This window comes from Zootoca vivipara, chromosome 12 (genome assembly GCF_965207765.1).
Source record: "Zootoca vivipara chromosome 12, rZooViv2.hap1.1, whole genome shotgun sequence".
NCBI classification, from domain to species: domain Eukaryota; kingdom Metazoa; phylum Chordata; class Lepidosauria; order Squamata; family Lacertidae; genus Zootoca; species Zootoca vivipara.
In genome coordinates, this window is record NC_142595.1 from 17,966,498 (window position 1) to 17,980,031 (window position 13,534).

Below are 13,534 nucleotides of genomic sequence, written 5' to 3' on the forward strand. Positions count from 1 at the left end.
GTAACTGGCTTATTTCCGCTTGAGAATTTTGGCCATTAATTCGCTTGGCTGATCGTGGGCAAGACACGGTGAATTGGTAGCGCCTGTGTTTGAGAGATTGGCTTGTTCCCAGTTAAGGAAGGGCTCTCTCTCTGAAATTTTTTTATTAAATTTTCTAAATTACATTTCAAAATATTCATTTAAACAACCTTAAATCCACGGCTTTCCTTCTTCTCCTTCCATGGTTCATTGTGCATACCAAACATCCCGGCATATTTGACATGAATGAAACCATTCGGTAATCCATTGCTACATCAACCAACACTTATTTACACTGTTGAATTTATCTTCATGCTACCGGCATTTTTAAATCAACACAATTTTCACCTATATATTCGGCAAACATGCATTCTTCTTGTTCTCTTATTCTGTATGTTAAGTCTGCAAGCTGCGCATATTCCATCAGTTTAAATTGCCATTCTTCTTTTTTTTATAATAATTTTTATTAATTTTATAAAATAAAACAAGACATACATTTCATATTCTCTCGCCCTCTTCCATCCCGCCCCCAAAAGCCCCCTCCTGCCACGAGAGAGTCCCATGAAGGCTGGAGGGTCGAAGGCGTTTCATTTAATAGCTGGGCCTATCTCCTCCCCCCTTCGCCCCCGAAGCCCACCCCTGCCACCGGTGAGCCCCGGGGCAATGAGGGAAGACAGAGGAGGACAACCGCCCAACTATCTGTCCATACATGTCTTTTAACCAAAAGGAAAAACAAAAAGAAAAACAAAACAAAAAATGTGACTTCCCCCTGACACTGCCCCCAGTTCCTCAGTGGGTAGAGACTGACTCCCGTTTTTTAGGTCTCTTCCCTTTAGCCAATTGTCCAGATCAAAATCCAAATTAAAGTCCAAACTTACGATTTTGTTCCAAATATTGGGAGAATTGGTCGCTGTAGCCTCGCAGTTCCGCAGCTTCGCAGATTGGAGTTAGTGATCTAATGTCTGTCGCGTCGCAGCTCCGATCCCACCGCTCACAGGGGCTCAAAACAGAGCCTTTCCGGTGGGGGGGAGAGCCCGCTTTTGACGCCCGCCAGACGAACCTGGCCCCAAGACGCTCGACTTGGGGGTTTTAACGGGAATCCGCTTCGCTGGAGCGGAATTCCCTTTCTCCAAAGTGCCGAGGTCTGCTCCGCTGAACGGACCCCCAACCGTCTAAATTGCCATTCTTCTTTGGTTGGGACCTCGCTCGTTTCACAGTTCAGTACTGATTGATTGATTGATTGATTGTGTGACTGCAGAAATGAATAAAAGCCCCCCATCTAAACAAGGACTATCATCAGTGCAAATAAGAATTTTTTTAAAAATCATCTACAATACTGTCTTATTTATTTTATAGTTCAGTACATTGATTATTGTTTTTATTTTATGGATCAATGGTCTTGTTAGACAGTAAATTTCATGTTAAATTGCTGTTTTAGGGGTTGTTTTGAAAAGTCTGGAATGGATTAATCCGATCTGCATTACTTTCTATGGGAAAGCACGCCTTGGTTTTGGAACGCTTTGGTTTTGGAACGGATTAAGTTTGGGAACCAAGGCACCACTGTATTGGAGACTGCATGTTGTCATTATGCCTAGGGAATAAGGGTGGAAGGATTTCTCAAATTTGATTCTCTCCGTTTCTCACTTTTCCAATGTTAAACTCAGTTGTCCACATTTCTGCAGCAATTTGTGCTCCCACCACTGCTCCCTGGGCTCTGAGCCTTCTTCCCCGCTGGTTCTTTTTGTTTGCATTCCTGTGGTTTTTTACAATTTGTTCCCGCAATTGTCAGAGGTTCCCTGTTGCAAATGATCACATTCCATTGATATTCAATGAGATCCAGCAGTTACTTGCATTTCCAATTTTTCTCCATAGTACAGATAGGTTGGTCTAACACTAGGGTGTGAAGATTATTTGCAAACGCAGAAATAAGTTTAAAGTGTTACAACTGCAGGCAATACATATTGTGTCCCTAGAAAACCATCATCATAAAACTGCTTATGAGATGTTGTGAAAGATCTATGTTAATATACCCCTTTGTCATTCCGAGGAAACAATTTTCCGTTCCTTTGTCAGATAAGGTTCCTGCTAATTAGAAAATGCAAAGGGCGCTGGCCTTTGAAGAAGAAGAAGAAGAAGAGTTTGGATTTGATATCCCGCTTTATCACTACCCGAAGGAGTCTCAAAGCGGCTAACAATCTCCATTCCCCTCCTCCCCCACAACAAACACCCTGTGAGGTGGGTGGGGCTGAGAGACTTCAGAGAAGTGTGACTAGCCCAAGGTCACCCAGCAGCTGCATGTGGAGGAGTGGAGACACGAACCCGGTTCCCCAGACTACGAGTCTACCGCTCTTAACCACTACACCACACTGGCTCTCAAAAAGCTTCTGTCGTGCTTGTTAACCTATAAAGTGCCACAATACCCTTTTCTTTTTGCTGAAATATACTAAGACACTGAAACTCCACCTGGGAAATCTTCTACATGACAAATGCAAGTTTGCAACCTAGGAAGCGGCCCAATTTTTGCAGCAAAAAAATAATCACAGACTGAATGAAATTAAATATAGCATCTTGTTATAATGACGCCACTTACTTACTTGTTTAGGTGATCTAAATAAATTTATGGATTCTGGCTTCTAGCTTCAAGGATGCTTCTAGCCCAGAGATGGAAAAAATAAGTACTGACCAGAGAAGAGTGGCAGACCAAGATGATGGAATATGCAGAAATGGCAAGACTTGACAGGAAAGATCAGAAACCAGGAAGATCAAGTTTTTATAAAAGACTGGAATAATTTTTAGCATATTTGAGGGAGACCACTGTAAACAGCTGAAATCACTGGCAGGAATACAAGGACACTTGTAAAGTAACATAAAGTAAAGAAACCCTGATTATATAATAGATAAATTACATCAGGCACCCCCAAACTTCGGCCCTCCAGATGTTCTGGACTACAATCCCCATCATCCCTGACCACTGGTCCTGTTAGCTAGGGATCATGGGAGTTGTAGGCCAAAAATCTGGAGGCCCAAGGTTGGGGATGCCTGGATTACATTAAAAGATGCAGGAACAAAATATAGAAATGGAACCCATGGAGGGAAGGAAGGAGGTCTGAAGGTTTGAAAGAACCATTTATTGTTGTTGTTTTTGGAAATGTTATGTTTGTTGTGTATAACTGTTTTGAAAAACCAATATTATTATTATTTATATAATACAGTGTTATCTTGGTTGAGGAACAGCTTAGTTTATGAACAACTTGGATTAAAAACGCTGCAAACCCGGGAGTAGGTGTTTTGGTTTGTGAACTTTGTCTGGGAAGCAGAACATGTTCCGCTTCCTGTTGATTGTAAATCGAGTCCCCCGCTCTATGGGAAAGCACGCCTTGGTTTAAGAACGCTTTGGTTTAAGAACAGACTTCCGGAACGGATTAAGTTCGTAAACCAAGGTAAAGGTAAAGGACCCCTGAAGGTTAAGTCCAGTCGCAGACAACTTTGGGGTTGTGGCGCTTATCTTGCTCTATAGGCCGAGGGAATCGGCGTTTGTCCGCAGACAGCTTCCGGGTCATGTGGCCAGCAAGGTACCACTGTATAATAAAGTGTCAGGGACTGGCTGGATGAGAAGAGTGGTGGGTGCCAACTGCCCAGGAACCCCCGCACCCTGGGAAGACATGGAAGAAGAAGACCCTGGATTGCAGTGGTGGGATATTGGGGAGCAGTCTGGGGAAGGAAGAAGCTGGGAGGTGCTAGAAGCAGGGTGCTTGCATGATCAGGTGGGGTTGGGAGAAGGAGGCCTTTCTAGGACAGGGTAAGAAGAGGCTGAGAGTCACCGTTTGAGTGCAGACTCATAGAGGAGTCAGAGGCTGCCCTTGCTATTCAGCTGCAGTCCCATTCCTGCTGGCTCTCCTCCTCCTCTGACACCCTGCTCAGTAGAGGCAGCATTGGGAGGAAACTGCAGGCTTTCCCTGCCCCTGTGGAGCTTGCCACCTGAGGCAGTTGCCTCATCTTGCCTCATGGGTGGGCTGGCACCAAAATAGCTTTGAATGTGGCTATTCAACTGGGGGCAGGGTGGCAGCGAGGAAACCAGGAAGAAAGAAAGAAACCAGGAAGGAAGAAAGAAACCAGGAAGAAAGAAAGAAACCAGGAAGAAGGAAAATTTAACAAGGAATGGGAATTTTTTTTACAAGTTACTTAAGAGAACACTGTAATCAACTAAAAACTTTGGCACGGTTTTAGTAACACTTGTAATGTACTAAAAACTAAGGTAAAAATTGATTGTTTTAAGAAAAATGGAGAAATTATATGATGCAGCAGACAGTTTGATAATGGAAACCATGGAGGGCTGGAGGGAAGTCTAGGCATTCAGGGAATCCTAAATGTTGATGATTAATGATTTTTGATTGAATTTAATTGTAAAATGTAAAACTGAATAATATATATATTTAAAAAAGAGGAAAAATATGTTGTCTACCTTCCAATGAAAGCAAATAAATTGGTTGTTGTTGTTGTTTTAAAGAATCAAAAAGTAAACTTGGCAGAATTTCTTAGAACGAGGTGAGATTTTTCTTGGACACCCAAACACTGAGTACATATAGAACCTCAGAATATTCGCCTAGTATCCTACTGAAATTTTCCACCAACCCCCTATATTTTGACACGGCCACCCTAGGCAGATATAAATGTGGCAAGTCTGTGGCTGATGGATTTCAGCACCTTCTCTTCTCCCAGTAGACAGCTAGACACCACGGTGAAGTTTACAAGTCCCTCTCCTCTCATCAGACAGATCACCGGAAGAATCTCGGTCCTGAAAGTTAAACTTTGAATTCTGCTTATCAAGGCAAGAGAATACTTGATCTGAACCAATCCTTGCCTCCAAGCTCTTTCATATGCTTGTGCATGTCACAATATTCACCGGCGCTGAGACCAGCAGGCTACTTCTTTCACCGCGTGAGTGAAGCTTGTCTCTCTTCTAAAACTTTGCCTCTTACGAGTTTCGGGGGATGAGCACAAACCTAAAGAGAATATATGCCTTCCTCCTTCAGCGTGAGATCTTATGACTGTGTGAAGCTCCATTATCCTAGTCCCCTCATCTGAAGCTCCAGTTATTTAATCGTATAAAGTGCTTGGCTCAGGTCCACAGTCCCTGCCTCTCTAAATTCTGCCCCCCCCCCGCACTGTCAAGGTTCACCCTGTTCCCCGTTCAGCTTCCCCCTCCCTTAGCAAGTGCAGCGCTGTTCGCTCAAGGTGGCTGATTCAGAATCGCATTGATCAACACATGATGGGTGAGTGAATGACTGAATGAGGAGGGAGGGGAGGAGCCTCCCCCTCCTTAATTTACCCACCTACCAAGGATATAAACCCTTGGCTGAGAGAGAGCTGCTAACTTGAAACTTGCAGAAGCGCTGGCTGAGTCCTCCTTGCACCCCTCTGCATCCAGCTTTGCACCTGCTCCTACCTCTTTTTGACAGTGAGTACCTGGGACAGGCAATTGTTGGTTTGGATTGGGGCGGGCGGAGTCCCTTCAATCTGCTGCTGTACTTCTTTTCAGGGAGGGAAATAAAGTTGTGGGGACTAAGGAATAAAGCCGAAGCATGACTTAATTTCTCAAACCCGAGGGCTGCTTGGGGTTCCTGAACACAACAGGATGGCAGATGTTTTTTTGGGGGGGAACATGCTCCTCTTCTGCTTGCTGTTTCCTGACATTTTAGTAGAAGGTGCTTCGAGAGACCGAGCTGCTATGTTGAGCCTCGGGATCAGGGGTCAAAAGGGAAAGAAGCTCTTTCAGGGAACCGGACATCCTGCTGGCTGAACATTTGATAGCAGAATGCTTGTACACTGAGCATCTGCCGGTGTTCTGTTTTTCGGCAGTTTAGGAAAGGCTGATGGCCATGCCGGATCTCAACAAGTTGGCAATGTTTTAATGTAAAGTTGGCCTTTCCACAAGGGACTAGAAGCATGGGATGCTTTTGCAGAGCTCACCTGGCGGCACTGGGTGAGTTCAGGCTGCTTAGCAGGCTTTGTGCGTTCTTGTCTCCTTCCAGATGGTGGCCTCTCTGAAGCCCTGGCCTCTTGTGATCGCCCTGACCCTATGTGTCTTGTTCTGCTTGGGGGCCTTAGTGGATGCCTACCCTCCCAAGCCAAGCTTGGGACGTGTAAGACAGCTAACGTAAAACTGGCGCTTCCACAAGGTGCAAACCTGGCAACACTCGGTTAGCTTAGGCTGATTTTCGGACTTTGTACATTCTTGTCTCTTTTCTGCTAGATGGTGGCCTCCCTGAAGTCCTGGCCTCTCATGATCACTGTGTCTCTGTGCATCTTGTTCTGCCTGGGAACCTTGGTAGAGGCCTACCCTGAAAAGCCAGTGGAGCCCAGACGAAATGCTTCCCGAGAAGAGTGGATCCAATACTTCATAGAACTCCGGCGTTACATCGACTTGGTGACACGGTCGAGGTGAGCAGGATTGTGGGGGGGGGGTTGGGGGGCTGGGTGTGCAGTGATGGCTTCTTATGTACCAGGGAAATGAACACCCACCCACACCCACCCACCCCTGCTGCCTGCCTGAACGTTGGTGGGGAATGGGCATTGGGGGTAGAGGTCCAAAGGAATGGAGGAAAGGCTGTAGCTGCCTGCCAAGTAGGGCACACGTTCTTAGCATTCCCCAGGTGAAGGCAGAAGAGGGAGGGAGTCGGGGCAAAGCTGCTCTATCCAAGTCACTAGCATCCTTGTCTGTCATCAATTGCGAAGCTGCAAGGAAGCCACGGTGAACCCTTTCGAAAGAGGACACCTTTCTTCAACCTTAGACCGTTTCTGTGCCAGGTTTCATTTTCTCTCTGTTGTGAAAGCACGCTAACAGCATACCCTTCAACATTTCTCCAATGAAATGGGGACGTCCTATTTAATAATAATAATAATAATAATAATAATAATAATAATAATACCCTGCCCATCCAACTGGGTTTGCCCCAGCCACTCTGGGTGGCTTCCAACATATAAAAAACATAATAAAACATTTAAAAAAAACTTCCCTTTACAGGGCTGACTTCAGATGTGTTCTAAAAGTTGTATAGTTACTTGTCTCCTTGGCTCGAGGGGGTTGCATAACTCCACACCCTCCAACATTTCTCTGATGAAAATAGGGACATCCTAAGGAAAAGTGGGACATTCCGGGATCAAATCTGAAACGGGGAAGGCTTCTGTAAATCTGGGAAATGGGGACACTTGTGTGTGGAGGGGTGTCTGTAAACAGTTTTAATCTTCTGCTGAGTGAGTGTGTAAGTTAAGAAGGCCCATGAAGCACATTCCTAATCCTTATTTGCCTATGCAAATGATCACTACTTTGTCGAGTACCTTAACTATGGTCTGCGTGCCCACAGAGTGTAGCTTTTCATTTGCAGAGATTGCTGAGCCCTACAGCTTTTAAAGGCAGCCAGTCAGCAGCCCAGCTGCTTAAAAAAAAACAAATAAAGCCCATTTCGACACCTCCAACATTAGCACCAACTGCCTGGTACAGCCCTTTAACTGTCATCTCCTAGAAACTTAATTGGAAATCTGACCCAGGAAGCAAGCCCTCGCCTCCCTGGGTTGATTCATTTTGTCTCCATGTCCTTCTTCCGGGGGGGGGGGGACGGGGGGGGGACACTGATAAATGCCCACCTTTGCAAGGAGAGTCACACCCTAAGGGTCAGCTCATGTAACCAATCTTCTCTGTTGCTCTTCTCTGACCAGCCTTCTTTGGGGATGTTCGAACACCTGCAAGATTTGCAATGCAGGTTTTGCATTTGAGTTGCATGCCCAAACCATTGTATTGGGAAGTTTTTTATGTTTCATGTTTTGCGATGTCTTTATACATGCCGCAAGCTGCCAAGAATGGCTGGGGAAACCCAGCCAGATGGGTGGGGTATTATTATTATTAAAGGTTCTTTAGGGCTGCCTGAAGTTTCTACCCTCTGCTCTGAAATTCCTTGCTAATAATGATGATGACAATGATAATAATAATAATAATAATAATAATAATAATAATAATAATTCTTATTTATACCCTGCCCATCTGGCTGGGCTTCCCCAGCCACTCTGGGTGGGTCCCAAGAGAATATGAAAAACACAAGAAAACATCAAACATTAAAAACTTCTCTATAAAGGGCTGCCTTCAGATTTCTTCTAAAAGTCAGATAGTTGTTTATTTCCTTGACATCTGATGGGAGGGCATTCCACACGGTGGGTGCCACTACTGAGAAGGCCCTCTGCCTGGTTCCCTGTAACCTCGCTTCTCACAGGGAGGGAGCCACCAGAAGGCCCTCGGAGCTGGACCTCAGTGTCTGGTCTGAACGATGGAGTGGGTGGAGGTATACAAGGCCCAAAGGTGGGTGGTGATGCCCCAGTAGCTCATTCTGTACATGCTTAGAGGCGCTCCTTTCTTGTGCTTGCTCTATCTGTTGCAAGTTCAGTGTGGGCCTCCTGCCTTGTAGCTGCTGAAATTAGGTGGTGGGGGGAGGAAGAGTAAAAATCTGGACATTTCTCCTAGGGAACTTCTAAGACACCACTAACTTAGGCCTTCCTCTCCATCCCCCTCTCTCCACAAGGTATGGCAAGAGATCCATTCCAGAGAACTTGATGTCTGAACTCAGTTTTGGAGACAGTAGCAGCAGCAGCAGCAACAGTGACCACAAAAAATGAGATCACGGTGAGTCCTCCTAGCATTGCAGGGCATAGCTGTTTTTAGAGTACCAGAAGCCTGACCTGGATCCTATTCTTTCTAGAGGAGCAGGTGGCGCTGTGGTCTAAACCACTGAGCCTCTTGGGCTTGCTGATCAGAAGGTCGGTGCTTCAAACCCCCGCGACGGGGTGAGCTCCCGTTGATCTGTCCCAGCTCTTGCCATCCTAGCAGTTTGAAAGTAGATAAATAGGGACCGCTCTGGCAGGAAGGTAAAGACGTTTCTGTGCACCAGAAGCGGTTTAGTCATGCTGGCCATATGATCTGGAAAGCTGTCTTTGGACAAACGCCGGCTCCCTCGGCTTGAAAGCAAGATGAGTGCCGCAACCCCATAGTCGCCTTTGACTGGACGTAACCGTCCAGGGTTCCTTTACCGTTACTTTTTACCTATTTTTTCTAACCAAAATCTTTAAGGATTGCTAAATAGGAAGGAAAGAACATGCTCTCTTTGGTCTTCCCTGCTGGAGAGACGCATTTTTGCATGACTTTCACACCCCCGCTGGCAGTGGCCAGAAAGGTTTCAGCTTTGAATGGACAAACTATCTTGCACCCAGCCATAAGATTCTGAGAGGCACAAGGGTGAGTCCTAGTTGATGTGCATCACAGGACTCACCCAACGGTGGTTAACCCTTCACAGACTGCCAGCACAACGGGCTGGAGTCATTGCCCCAATGCTTTGAATAGAACCAGGAGGCTCTTGAATTCCTTTGTGGTACACAGGGTACTAGCATTGAATGGTCAGATAATAGCGCACCCAGACTTGAAACGCACTGAAGCAGCCCTTTATCACGCTGACGGGGGGCACCCATCTCCGCAGGGAAATGACATTTGGTTAGAAGACATAATTAGGGGGTTGAAGCATTGGTTGTGGGTTTGAAGGTATTGGCGGTGCGCCTCAAGAGGCTCGAGTGGCGGTTAGGCATTGGAAATTTGCATAAAAGAAGAAGGGGGCAGATTACGTCACCCTCTGCCCAGAAATTGGAGAATTAATCCTATTAAAGGGGTTCCGGGGGCGGTAGCTTTGTCCTGAGCCTGCGGAGGGCAGGGCCCTATGGCACCCCCCGACGGTGGCCACAGGAGGTGTCCCAGTAGATGTACATCACTGAGCTCTTTTCTGGTGGTTAATTTGTCCCAGACTGTAACACACGGGTTACAGTCGGATATAGCCAGTTAGGTTCCAATGCCTCAGACAACTGCATTAAATTGTAGAAATGGGCATGTAGGCCCCCGCAAAGAGGATATTTCCGGGATTTCGTGGATGTATGGCAACCCTACCCAAATGGCTGTCAACATCAGGCCCTGATTGTTGGGACAAGCATTGTGGTTTGCATGTAGGGATATGGTTTGCATCAAGTTGACTGGGCCTGTGACAGATGAAGGCCCAAATGACCTTTCTGGGTGGACAGGAGCTATAACACAATAGGATTCACAGGTGTAGCCTTAAGGTGTCAGCGGCTCCTGGTTGGTTGCCCAGGAAAGTCTCTTGCTCTCCTTTTTTATTTCAATCTTTACAGAGAGAGGCTATAAAACCCAGCCTCTTGGATAACGGCGTGGTCCCAAGTGAATTCTCCACACCCGGTCTCTCCCACTTCCTCATTCGTCATTCTCACCATCTCCTCTACTCTCAGGGACCATGCTGAGGAGGGCTGCACTGAGGAGGAATGGTGGGAGTGTCCCCCTGATCCTGATCCGGATCCTGAATCTTCCCAGGAGCAGGAGGACAGTATAGATTTGGAACAGTGGTTTGCAGAGGGACATAGTTTAGAAGGCAGAAGCTGGGAAATACAGGATGGGGAACAGCTAGGAGAAGAAACACTAGGAGAGAGAGGGTTAACAGATTCACAGTTTCTGGACAGCATTCCTTTGCTCAGCCCTGGGTCAAGAAGAGCTCAGAAAGTGTCAGAACAGAAAGCACAGAGGGTACAAGCTCAGATTACAAGACGTAGATTAATAGGGATGGAGGGGGTGTAAGCCTTAACTGGGAACACTGCCATTCTGGGTAGATGCATCTTTTTGTCCTTTGCTGTGTTTATTTTTTTTAAAAAACCTAACTGGTAAGAATTCCCTTTCATTTGATCTGCTTATTTATGGCCATGGGGGAAGAAGCCAATTCCCTGACGCCTGACATCTAGGGGTGCTGAAATGTGCCCTCTGTCTTTGAGCTCTTTGCTCTCCTACTTTCAAGGTTCGCCAGGTTCTGGGAGATGTAGGGTCTGGGCTGCTTTCTAAGGACAATGTGTAAGCTGGGTGTTGTTGCGGCTCTCCCATGATTTCCCAACTTTGCCCCTCATCTGCCTCTGAGCTGTGACCACCTTCAAATCCCAGTTCAAAATCTATACTGTCTTCCTCTTCCCCCTCCCTGGAAGGGTCAGGATGGGGAGGATGTCTCCACCATTCCTCCTCTGCCCAGTCCCTGATATAAGGAGAGATGGGGAATCTCCCACTCGCAGCTTCTATTGGATTCTTCCATTGCTTCTTTCATGGACAGGTCCACAAGGAGGATGGCTGCAAGCCTTCCAGACAGAACCCTGATTGCTCCATGATCCTCTTCACCTGACCTTTTCTTCTTATGATGGCTGAATGCTTCCGAGCAAGACATTCCCTACTGGGCATTCTCTTTCCTCTCCTCTTCAACTAACTGTTGAATTTAATCATTATAATAAAGCAAGATTCTTGTTGCAATCTGGTCGCCTTTCAATGTGCAACCACTGAAATCAAGTGCGGACACATCTTGCAGTATCTGCTGTTGAAGTGCTTTGGTGGTACAGTCATACCTCGGTTTAAGTATGTTTCGGTTTGAGTACTTTCAGTTTTATTACTCCACGGACCCCTCTGGAACGGATTAATCCACTTTCCATTACTGTCAATGGGAAAGTTCGTTTCAGGTTAAGTACGCTTCATGTTAAGTACAGACTTCCGGAACGAATTGTGTACAGTGGTACCTCGGTTTAAGTACACAATTGGTTACGGAAGTCTGTACTTAACCTGAAGCGTACTTAACCTGAAGCGAACTTTCCCATTGAAAGTAATGGAAATTGGATTAATCCGTTCCAGACGGGTCTGCGGAGTACTCAACCTGAAGCATACTTAACCCGAAGTATGAGTGTAATTGGGTCTGGAAATCCATACTTAACCTGAAGCATACTTAACCTGAAGCAAACTTTCCTATTGAAAGTAATGGAAAGTGGATTAATCAGTTCCAGACGGGTCCGTGGAGTACTTAAACTGAAAGTACTCAAACCGAAGCGTACTTAAACCGAGGTATGACTATACTTAAGTGAGGTACCACTGTATTTCAAACCCAGCTTTGCAGGAGGTATCAGTGGTCATGGGGCCAATTTACACCCACGCCAGGGCCGGCCCTTCATAGACCCCCGGTGGCGCAGTGCACCATGGCGTGGGGCTGGTAAGCTGGTCGCCGGCCTGGCAACCAATTTCGCCCTGCGAGGGCGGGGCAGGCGGCGGAGCAATCTCCGCCCCTCAGCACCAGGGCACGCGATCTGCTCAAGACGGCCCTGACCCACGCCATACATTTACAGCACATTGAATGTACATTAAATGAATCATGGGGAACTGAAGCTTAGCCACCACAGAGCCACAATTCACAGCACCTTTAACCAGTGCTTTCTCTTTTTCCCCCTAGAAAAATGTTTAGGAGTACTCTCATTTTGACTCAAGAAAATCACCATTTTATAGTTCAAATCGGGGGAAATCAATACATTAAATGGGCAAAAGTACAAAGAACATGCATTAGCTCATATTACACAGATGACAAGCCCATAGTAACTTCCACATTGGCATGAGGTTGTGTGCACTAACATATTCCCGATTCCTCTGATGAAAAATTGTTTGTAATTTTCCTACTCATATGGAAATACTGCCCCTCAAGGAGGCCAAACTTTCATCAGTAAAACACCACACAGCCACATTCCACACTGCTTCACACATTAAACGCTAGCTTCTGTCTGAGACTCAGGAAATACCGTGACAGGAAATGAGGCCGCCATCAGAGGTGGCAACGGAACTGACGATTCACTGTGCTAAAGAAGAAACTAACAATTTTTTTAAAAATTAGTTTCTTCTCCCTTTAGATTCACAAAACGTTTAGGGCAGGGATCAGCAACCTTTTTCAGCCGTGGGCCGGTCCACTGTCCCTCAGACCATGTGGTGGGCTGGACTATATTTTTTGGGGGGGGGGGGAATGAACGAATTCCTATGCCCCACAAATAACCCAGAGATGCATTTTAAATAAAAGCACACATTCTACTCATGTAAAAATGCACTGTCCGTGGGCCGGATTGAGAAGGCGATTGGGCCGCATCCGGCCCACAGGCCTGAGGTTGCCTACCCCTGGTTTAGGGGCTTGCATACCCCCAGAAAAAAAATAAGCACTGACCTTAACAAACTAAAGTGCACATTTTGAACCATTCCTGGAGCTTCCTTGAGATCCACCCAATCTCACCCACACCAGTACAAACAGGTAGAGTGTTCACGAGGGTTTCTTTGTGTCCAATCTGCAGTCCTTTTCTCCTGAATAACATAGAGATTCTACTAGCCTGACCAGAACATTCAGAGGAAATGCCCCAATAAGAGGTACACATTAGGTACCAGTCCCCCTCAGCCACAGTCTTCTTTATGGATGAAGTCTTCTTTGTGGCTGTTTCAAAACCTGCATCGCGTTCCCCCTCATAACCACCAATTCCAGCTCTTGTACAAGTAAAGAAAAGCCAAACAGACTCCAGCCTTCATCTCGGTATATTATATAGCGAACACATTCCATAAGGAATACAGACGACAAGAGTGTGACAAAGTGGC

The 13,534-nt window shown here is 46.2% G+C and overlaps 1 long non-coding RNA gene across 1 annotated transcript; it reads left to right on the forward strand.

Moving 5' to 3' along the window:
- Positions 1 to 6,288: 6,288 nt before the first annotated feature.
- LOC132593097 (uncharacterized) lies at positions 6,289 to 11,378 on the forward strand. The gene is made up of 3 exons (XR_015946593.1): positions 6,289 to 6,459; positions 8,589 to 8,689; positions 11,208 to 11,378. It is a non-coding gene; the product is annotated as an uncharacterized LOC132593097 (long non-coding RNA).
- Positions 11,379 to 13,534: the final 2,156 nt, after the last annotated feature.